Here is an 11,195-nt window from a genome sequence, read left to right as displayed (position 1 = left end):
CAAATAATCGAAATAAATCTATTATCTAAATTTTTTTTGTACAAAGTAATAATGGTTGGAAAAATAAAATAAAACATTAAGTTGTGTGGTGTGATGTTATTAGTAAAAAATAAAAAAAACAATCTCGTTGATCAACAGAAGTGTGAAATTTTTATGTAATTTGTCCTTCTCTATTTTAGCATTCCATCTTAAATAATAAACATCTTTGCTTTGTTTTTTTTTACCATTAGGTAACGGTCACTATTCTAATTTAATGTTGCTGTGATAGTAGTTGTATTTAAATTGAAATAACACTGTCAAGAATATGACCGTTGCGTAACGGTCAAAACCTAGTTGTATTTAAATTGAAATAACACTATCAAGAATATAACCGTTGCGTAACGGTCAAAACCTAGCTATGTATATATAGTGACAAAATTTTCATAGATCTACACACCTTTTCCATTACACACCCTCCCCTCTCTCCCTTTCTCTCAAATCTTTTGAATTCCTTATCTCTACAGTATACCCTGTCATTTTTCCAGTTATCTAATTTTTTTTTTCTCAATCTCACCATTCTCGTCATTTGTTCGAGTGGTTTCTCTTTTCTTAGATGTAGCTTTGATGATGATTGCTTTATTTAACACGACCTGCTAGCAACCATATTCTATGGTTTCATATAGCCTCCAGTCTCAACTAGATCTTTTAAAATGTATTTAAAATCTTCTCCGTGTATATGATTTCCCTTTTCGGAAAAAATACGTATTTGGTTGCTTTAAGTTTAAATCTTCCTAAATTTACTTTCATGAATATAACTTGGACGAAAAATCCTGCGTTAAGAAAGGGAATTTCCCTTGGGCTCAGAAAGTCTCTAAAGAAATTGGTGAGTACAGTTAAGTTGTATATTCTTCCCTATGATAACCACAAGCTACTTGAAATTCTTTGTTATTGTGGTCGAATAAGTGACCTTGAACTTGTTTCATACATCATTGACAATGGTGTTATAAAGACAATTTTGATGTGCCTTATTCCAAAGCCATTCTCTCTGTAATGCATATCATAAATTTTCATATCAATAGTCATACCTAATAGATTTGTATGACTATTCATACCAACCCTCTAATGCAAAGCATAACTTTTCATATCAATAGTAATACCTAATAGATGTGTATGACTATTCATATCAACCCTTTTGAATTATAAACGATTTCATTTTCCCTTTTTTTAATGACATGCCATTCTCATGCTTCTGTGATTCTGTCATGTTCAGCTCTCCAAAGGAGCGAAAGGATCACCCCCATCGTTATCATCAATTATGTCGCAATTAGCAGATGCGGCTATTGTTGCTGCTGGAATTGCAATTGAAGACTTGAGTTGTAAATTAGTGAAATTTGAATGAAGGGATATGGAGGGGTTTGGTGGTAGCGGTTGTAGCAGAAATAGGAGAATTATGATGGCTAGCAGCACGGGTAGAGTTGGGAGTAGGCTACCACCGCTATGCGCTGGTCGGAGGAAAGTGGTTGCTACAAAGAAGCATGGCTGGAGCAACCCACTGTCCGTCAACAACAGCGTCAAAAAGCTTCAAAAACGCGATATTTCTTCCAAACCCAATCCTGCCTCTGCAATCACGAAATCTCTCTACCGTTTTCTCAACTTTCCGCTTGACGATAGTCTCTTTCCCATCCTACCCTCTATTCTTCTTCAGTTCTCTCCAATTCAGCAAGTTTCCACTACTATGCAGCTAAAATTATCTAAAATTAAAGAGGCAGCTATATAATTTGAGATCAGGTACTAATTTTAGAAGTCTCTTGTCATGCGTTTAAATAACAAAATAACTAAAAGTAGTCAATCTATTTTCTTCTTTCATGTTGGATGCGGAAATCCCTAATGGCTATGAATCATCTACACAATATAACTTGTGGGTTGATACGATGTATGATGATTTTTTGCTATGGAAAATAACACTTGATTATGCTAATGTAATCCTTATTTAGATTTTGTGTAAATTTCTTTTCCTTCTCTAGCGATTTAACATTTGTTGTTTCCATACTTAATGATGTGCTCCTTCTCTTGTGTACTTAAGGGTATGCAAGAATGACATTTTCTTGGTTTTTAATATAAATACAGATACAAACAAGAGGATATGTTTCTTGAATATCTATCCAAATGAAGTCATATGGAGGTTGTTTTATAATAAAAATAATGATTCATTCATTACAGATTCATTATATGCTGTGGATAACTTCAGCTCACTAAAATGCAGATCAATAAGAATAGAGTGTGTCTATCTACTCATTTCCTTTATATATCTTCCTTTTGCCTCATCTTGTTACACATGACATGACAGAACATGACACTCTTGTAAGGCTCTAGACTAATGTAGTTGGATAAAAGTTGCAGCTTTTTTGTCAATTGGACAAAAATAGCCCAAGAAACTTGTCCCCGGTGTTACAAATATCCCATTTTTCCATAAACTACAATTTTTTAATGTCAATGGGACAAAAATAAACCTACAAGCTTGTCTAGTGAAATGCAGCCTTTTATGTACATGTCTTTTCTTGAAAAAGATATAAAAAATAGTAAATGATTTATGTGTTCCTTTTTTATGCTAGATACATACAAAGAGGGAAACCATGAAAGGTTTCCTCTTTTTGAGCCCGAATCTTTAAAGTGGCCCGGGTTTGTGGAGTTTGATGATGTAAATGAAAAGGTGCTTACCTACTTTGCACAAGATAGGTATACATCTTTCTTTACCATTTAAAATAACATTTGATATCCAGGCTGCATTTGTTACACTATAGACGATGGCACGGTTTTAAAAGACTTCAATCATTTACTTCATCGAAACAAGAAAATGGATTTTATTGAACAATTCATTGAAAAGCTTCTTCTTAAGCAAGACAATCAGAATCTCTAAATTTTTTATGTATGTTAATCCTAATTTATATAAAACATCATTTAATGGGAGTTGTATTTTGCATGTTGTAGATGAGGAATGCGGAGGTGAAAGAAGTTGGAAGCACACAGTTTATGACTCTATTAAAAAAGTTATTCCTTTTTTGCCCCTAGTTCCACATTGTAAACAGATCGAAGTTGGGCTACTCGTACACGTAATCGAATCCCTATTTTTACAGTTTTTATTTATTAAACTTTGATTTCATATACTTCGTTTTTAAGGTTTTTCTTCTAATTTCCGTGTCATTAAAGATGGGGACTCACCTCTGGTGCAAAATATAGTAAGGACTAAGGAATAGTAATTAATAATGATGAATAATAAAGTAGTAAACTCTACGTAGTTAGCTTCTAATTGAACAATCATATTTATATGAATAATAAAACTCGTCCCTCTATTTGGTGTTTAGATTGTACTTTGTGTGCACTCCAATAGGCCAATGTATCCTTTCTAATTTATTTTTTAAGTATCCATATCTCCTACAGCTATTACTACACATTGTAGGAGTAATAATATGGAATTGTACAAAACAAACAATAAAAGATTGAGGCATGTGTTTAATACATTGTTCTTAAAACAAATGAGCCTGCTCTAGGGTGTTTGTCTCCAAGCATACAACAGGTTGAAGTGCTTCTCGTAGACCACCCGAATTCTCAAAAGAAGATGAACTAGAGAAAAAGAGTGCTTGGAACCATTTTGTTGTGTCTCTAAAATAGTTATAGAGTCTTTGTATTTATACGACAAATCATAACCGACAAGACAATCAAATTAGCTTCAAAACACAATTTATAATCGACATTATACATAATAACGAATTGTAACCAAAAAGAAACCATCATAGTAATTAATTAATGATAAATAATAAAGTAGTAAACTCTATGTAGTTAGCATCTAATCGAACAATCACATTTATATGAATAATAAAACTAGTTCCTCTAGTGTTCTTAGGCAATTTGAACTTACATTGCACTTTGTATGCACTCCAATATGCCAATGTATCATTTCTAATTTATTTTGTAAGTAGGCATATCTCTACAGCTATTGCTACACATTGTAGCAACAATATTACGAAATTGTACGAAAACAAACATGAAAAGATTGAGGCATGTGTTTAACACATTGTCCTTATAACAAATTTGCCGGCTCTTGGGTGCTTATTTCCAAGCATACAACTACTTGTAGTGGCTCTCCTAGACTGCTCGAATTCTCAAAAGAAGATGAACCAGAGAAAAAGAGAGTTTGGATCCATTCCGTGGTGTTTCTAAATTAGTTGTAGAGTATTTGTATTTATACAACAAACCATAACCGACGAGACAATTAAATTAGCATTAAAACACAATTTATAACCGACATTATACTTAATATTTTTCTTAATTACGAATTATAACCGAAAATTAAACATCAATTTTCAATTGTACATCATTCAACCTCTTAGCTTCGATGATTAGTTTCATTTCACCATTTCATTTTCCAAAAATCTCCCACATGAATTGAAATTCATCAAACATCTTCAAGCTAAGTAGATAAAATCCAATGGTAAAATCATGCATAGGATAGGTAGGTGTTACCTTATGAACCTTCCCTTGAGATATGTATTTCTTTTACTAGCGGACTAGTAGACTTGATGTCCTTGAGTTGTTCTTCCATTTTCATAAACAATCGATACGTGTCTCACATGATTCTCCTGACCTAGTTAGGTTCTCATTAATGTTTTCGTTATGGTCAAGTAAACATTGTAACATCCATAAATGTTTTCGTTATGGTCATGGAAACATTGTAACATCAAATTCTCAGTTGAATCTGATTCAGCTAACATCTCTCATTTACGGTTATATGTTGAAAACTACCCTTATGCTCCACATGTTACAAAAGGGATAAAAATATTTGAATATTTTTATATAAGGTAGTGAATTCTCGGTTTGTATCAATTGCAAAAGTTTTTAATTATTTGAAATTGTTTGTCTGAAAACAAAAAAATCCTTGTGTTTTACTTGTATCCCCCCCTAAAAACATTAAAAATAGTGAAAATGTAGGGGGTATGAACTCATAGTTGTTTGTGCACGTGTCGGACAACTAGATCGGAAAGATGACCCTTGAGTTTTTGTATGCGGAATTAATGGAATCCTAATGATGAATAAACACATAATTGTATTTACAATTAGCAAAACCATTAATATAAAGTGTTAGTGAACACTTGTTTTTGTGTTAGGAATAGTTACCGAAAATGGATCAAGTGTTAAAGGGGTATTCGGTTCTCTGGGAGTTCTCGGCCGAGACCTGGTTTTCGGTGAAACACGGCTTCGCAGCGGAAATCGTGATCTCGGTTCTGCTGGTGTTTTCGTCCACTTGAAGGTTTGAATGTTGTTCTTTGTGTTGTTGGTGTTCTTGAGGAAAAATATGAAGATTCAAAGGATTCCACTTGAAGATATGAGTGTTCTTGGATGATACTTAGGGGAGAATTGAGAGAGTTATCAGGGGGAAAGGCGAAGAAATGACCAAGTTTTCGGATGAAAGTCTTTAAAAAGGTTGGGTTTCGGCCGGAGATGGGTTTTCAGCAGGAGATTGGTTTTTGGCCGAGATCGGTTTTCGGCCCAAGGGTTTTCAACCGAAAACGATGTGCTGAATGAGTTTGGCTGATTTTCGAGGAAAAATCTTGGTTTTCGATTGTTTTTGGTTCCGAAAATTTATATAAACTTTATTTATATATTTTAATTTATTTTCTAACCTTTACAAACTTAACAGAAGTACTCGAAATTCGAAAATTTATTTAACATAATTGACTTTTGTTGATTGGAAAAGTATCGGGTTGTCACACTATATATAATTAAGATTTTATAATGATAGAACTTGTGATTTTCTCTCTACTTCATGTTCCTTATTTGGTTGTGGTCTTAGAGTAGGATAATTTATTAGAAGGTCTATTCGATCTTAGTTATATATAACTGGTATGCACTACGTAATTGTAGGAGGACTCGGTAAGGATCACCCACATAAAAATTTAATTTAAATAGAAATGTGTAATTAATTTCATAGATTCTTTAGTCACCCCTAATCTCGCACAAACCACCTATCTCGACATCACTACAACAGTCAACAGAATAGTTGAGGAAGAAACAGAAGGGGTTCATGAGGAGGATTTTGAGAAGGGATCAGACGAAGAGAAAGGCGTTGGAGATATCGTTAATGAACCTTACCTTATCAGGAACAAACTAGAGAGCCCACTCGGTCATTCGGGTCCAAATTTTCTGTTACGAAGTAATGGGGAACAATGTTAAGATCCGAAGGTTGACAGAGCAAGGATTCAACACATCTACAAGGAACGAAAACTCCGTACGGATGCCCGGAGAAACCAAATATTTACAGCTAAAACTAGGGCAATCATAGCCAGGATAGAGAGCATAGGAGATCATTCACGATTCATGCGAGGAAGCATAGCACCTTATGTGTCACACTAAGAATTAATAAACTAGTATAATCTAGTGAGTTAGTGATTACAGTACTCATACTATGTGTTAGGCTTATCGCCTCTTTCGTAACAACAAATACTAGTAAATCAAGTCACAAAATTTAATTTAAGGGTGGTCACTATTAAAAATTCATAAGTTTATTTTATATAAACCTCTGATATGAATTGTTATAAAACAGTATAAAATTCAGAACACGATACGTACAGAACTAAGATAACCTAGTTCAAATGACACTTGACTTATAACCAATACTAAAGACTTACCACCATTCCATCTTTTAACATTATAACAAAAAGATGCCGCCTCGTAGATATAACAGCCATAACAACAACACGTCAACAAGTTCACCACCACCACCACCCCCACCATAGTATGATCCTGTTGTCTTTTAGGCTGTTGTAACAGCCGTAGTAACAGTTTCCATGACTCAAATCTACGCAAGTGGTACCAGTGGGGCAAGTAGTGGTGCGAACCCATCTAACCACGGAGATAGCCACACATAACCTAGGGAGTGTTCCTACAAAGACTTCACCAACTGCAAACCCAAATCCTTTAATGGAAACGGGGGATTCATTACTCTAATGCAATGGTTCGAGAAAATGAAGTCGATTTTTGAGATATGCGTGTGCCCAGAAGGGAGCAAAGTGAAGTTTACTGCCTGCACCCTCTCTGATAGGGCCCTTACATGGTCGAATGGTCATGTCAAGTCACCGACCCTTACAGTGGCTAACTCGATGGGTTGGGAGAACTTAAAAGCACTGATGTTGGAAGATTACTGCTCGAGGGGTGAAGTACAAAAGCTAGAACAAGAGCTTTGTAGCCTTGCCATGAAAGGCTCCGACATAGTAGCCTACACTAATATATTTAGTGCCCTAGCATCACTATGCTCAGGGATGGTCACTCCAGAAAGTAAGATAGTGGAAAGTTACATTTAGGGACTATCTCATCATATCCAAGGAAATGTGATAGCCGCAAATCCACTTACTTTCGACAGTGCCAAGCGTCTGCCACAAACACCCATGGACCATGGATTATGCCAAGGCGTGATGACCCCTGTTCCTAAGCCAACCAATGGGGGTGACTATAAGAAAAAGTCCTGGAGCAAGAAAAAGGGACATCCCACACAAGAGCCCTCAAAGAAACAACAAATTCTTGTTGTTCATGCTGCCACAACCCCAGTCGCTCCAACACCCGCCAGACGTTACGTTGGAACCCTTCCGAAGTGTAACAAGTGTAACTTACATCATACTGGAGTTTACCGAGAGATGCATTGCATAAAATAGCAACATGAAGGGGGACACTTCCCATTTCTATAGGGCACCGACACAACCCCTCAACCAAGTCCCCGACATTGGAGTTAACCTGGCTTGTTACGAGTGCGGTGAAACAGGACACTTCAAGAGGGATTGTCCAAGAGCAAGGAATGATGGTGATGATGGAAGAGTGTTGATGATCACCACAGGAGAGACTCTCTTGGAACCAGCTGTGTACAATGGTACACTTTCAAATAAAAATTTTTAAACCTTAATTTTTACTAAAAATGGTGACAATTAAATCATAATCATAAATTGCTCCCTCATCCGAATAAATCACAGCGTTCATATAAAAACTAAGAATCCTGACAGGTGATCTATGATGGCTTAGTGTAAACATTAGGGTCATATAATTAAAATTCTACAGGCTTAGAATGAGTGATTCCGCCTTATTTCCTATTCCTTTTTTGGTTGTGGACTTAGGGCAAAGTCACTTAGTTGACTATCTTTTCAATCTTAATTATATATGACTTATATACACTAAGAGATTATACAGGGACTTGGTAGGGATCATACTATGAGATTTCATCACTATTTATCAGAGCACTCTTATTGCCTATACTCGCTAAATATGGTACAAAAATATTCGTAGTAGTAATAAGAAGGATAAACGGAAAGCACTAAAGACATATACATAGAATACACCATCGCTCGAAACAATCACTCCTTCCAAATTGACTAAACGCCTGTTACCATAAGAATTCTGACGTCGTCATTTGACATGGATTGGCTTGGTCCTCACTATACCAATTTCATGTGCATTGAAAAGACTCTTCACCTTAACCGACCGACTAACAAAATCCTTTCGATCTATAACGACAAACCCGACACAAACCTTTGTATCGTCTCTCGCTTCAAAACTCAAATGTACCCATGCGAGGGGTACTGAACCTTCTTAACTCACTCCGTAGACAAGAATCTTGTAGCGAAAAACATTGAGGATGTTCTGGAAGTCCATAACCTTCCTGAATTATCCCAGCAGACCTCCCATGAATACCACCCGTACAACATGTCGAGTTCAAGAATAGAGACAAAGGACCCATGCGGCAAACCTATTACTATAAGATGTATATGCAAGGGTGGTATATAATTAAGATTCTATGGACTTATGATGTGTGATTCCGCCCTACCTGCTGTTCCTTGTCTGGTTGTGGACGTGGGGCACAGTCACGCATCCGATAGCCTTTTCAATCTTAATTAGATATGACTTGTATACACGAGATGATGATAGATGAACTGAGTATGAGTCCTACCATGAACTTCAGGGCAAAGCCGCCCAAGACTACGAGTGGAAATGCTACCATTCGAGTGAACGTAGACAAGTAAACCAAACCCACACACTCTCTATCGATCAAAACAACAAACGCAGTAGTGAAGATTTGCTGGAACGCCAAGTGAGGATCTGAATTCACTTGGGAACGAAAAGATCAGATTAGAGGTTTAGAGGTTTATACTGGTTTGCTTTGAAGTTCATTGATAAGTTATTGGTTGTGCTTTGGGAGTTCGGGTTTACATTTCGGTTATCAGCATTACTTCGGTTCAACATTATGGTTCGCCAACAACGGATTTTAACATATATATTCTATAGTGTTTGTCCAGCTCCGCAATACATCACCAAGTGTACCCATTGTCACACCCCAAAACCAAGAACGGCGGAAACGTTCTGGGGCGGAGGACGTCATGTACAGTATCACAACAATGTAAAGTAGTAAATAAGCAACAACACTAAAGATGAGTCTTCAACGAGCTCCATCTTCCCTATTCCTTGCATCGGTACCTGTCTATGATGACCTGAGGATACAAGTAATTTTGAAAGCGAGTATCAGCTTTGAAGCTGGTGAGATCATAAGTATTTTAGTGTCTTAATTTGTATGTAAGAATTTGTAAGTTTATGAACGGTAAGTATGTAAATGTAAAAATGTTTGTAAGACAACTGTAAACGTTTGAAAAACCCTAGAAATCCCTATGATTCCTACTATTATATAAAGTGTGTCTTCTACCAAGACCTAACTATTCTCAATGTAGTCTTCTACCAAGACTTAACTGTTCTCAATGTTCGTTTCTTGTAAAAGTGTGTAATTTTCCCAAGTGTAACTATCATTATAAAAATATAGTTTTTACATTAAATGTTTAAGTGAAATGATCACTAAATATAAGAAAAGGGAAAAATAAATGTAGTACTGTAGTGTTGTATTATAGGAACTACTGCTGTACTAACTACCTTAAACCGGATTTATATTAAGGTATTATGTGATTTAATTGCACCATACTATCGACTGGTAACAACAACATAATGAATGGTCGTAACACGGAATGATGTTTGGCACCCGCAGACCTGCAGGTCCGGCTGTAGCTAGCAGCAAGGTGTAGGATAGTCAATCCAGTATAGATCTATATGCAAACTCACGCTCTCCCTTCAAGAGACTCTGGATACAATTCGGGCCATGACATTTAAGGCATGCTCCGATACATATCACAAAATTAACGTATTCATATATATGTAATGTAATGAACTGTTCTAACTGTAATGTACGTGCTCTCTACCTAGCAAGCATAGTAATGTACTCGTTCTAGTATCGTTGTATATGTTCTCTTTCTAGTATAGATGTATATGTTCTCTTTCTAGTATAGTTGTATATGTTCTCTCCTAGTATAGTTGTATATGTTCTTCTCTAGTATAGTTGTATATGTTCTCATAGTAGTAAGTATTGACGCATGAATGAACTGACTCATAGTATGATACTGTGTTCTAGTAATAGTTCTACTATCTTCCTAAACTACCCATATGGTAGTTTACTAGTAATCTAACTGGTACGTATGAACATGGATGTATACCCTTGCTACCCAAGGGCATGGGATGAACTGGAAGGACCTTTTATGACTATATATGTACACATGATATATAACTAATATTTAAATGACCTTCGGACGAGTACCCGATATCCCACCGGATCACATCCAAATCGAGAAAAAGGAAATAGGGTGGATAGCCTTCCTAAGTCTTTTAAAGATTTCTTATATAACTATACATATAGAGGCATGCAATTTATAATATAAAAGCATAAATAAGTTTTGTAAAACCTTTGAACATAATTATTATCTTAAGAAAAGATCAACTTGATGTCAATCTACAAAACGGTTTTGAAGGCATGGGTTTGATAAAACGGTTTAGTATAAAGAAACATTTGTTTGAAACACAATTGTAAATAAGTTTGAAAAGTAATATACAGAGCAAAATGTACAGAGAAATAAGGAGTTTTAAACACATAAAGTGTTTATGAAAGACATTTGAAGGAAATTGTTTAGTAAAACGGCTAATGAGTAGCCAATCATTTGAATGTTGCTTATTAATCACATGTGATTGATATAATAATTAGCTTAATTGTACTTGTATCCCCCCCATAAAACATTTAAAAACAATTTAAAACATTGATTAAGGGGTATGAACTCACCTGTAGCGAGTGGCTCTGATGAAAATGTTGG

General features: G+C 35.7%; 1 long non-coding RNA gene across 2 annotated transcripts; it reads left to right on the top strand.

Moving 5' to 3' along the window:
* Positions 1-419: 419 nt before the first annotated feature.
* Positions 420-3,139, top strand: LOC145053241 (uncharacterized). Of its 2 annotated transcripts, XR_013684401.1 has the most exons (5): positions 420-862; positions 1,250-1,767; positions 2,107-2,161; positions 2,592-2,715; positions 2,968-3,139. It is a non-coding gene; the product is annotated as an uncharacterized LOC145053241 (long non-coding RNA). The 2 variants fall into 2 exon arrangements; XR_013684400.1 differs by lacking the exon at positions 2,107-2,161 and having other exon boundaries at positions 421-862.
* The last annotated feature ends 8,056 nt before the right edge of the window (positions 3,140-11,195 follow it).

This window comes from Lactuca serriola, chromosome 5, assembly GCF_051521515.1.
Source record: "Lactuca serriola cultivar US96UC23 chromosome 5, Lser_US96UC23_V15, whole genome shotgun sequence".
NCBI classification, from domain to species: domain Eukaryota; kingdom Viridiplantae; phylum Streptophyta; class Magnoliopsida; order Asterales; family Asteraceae; genus Lactuca; species Lactuca serriola.
The sequence above is the reverse complement of the archived record's forward strand: the minus strand, read 5'-3'. Positions and strand labels throughout refer to the sequence as shown.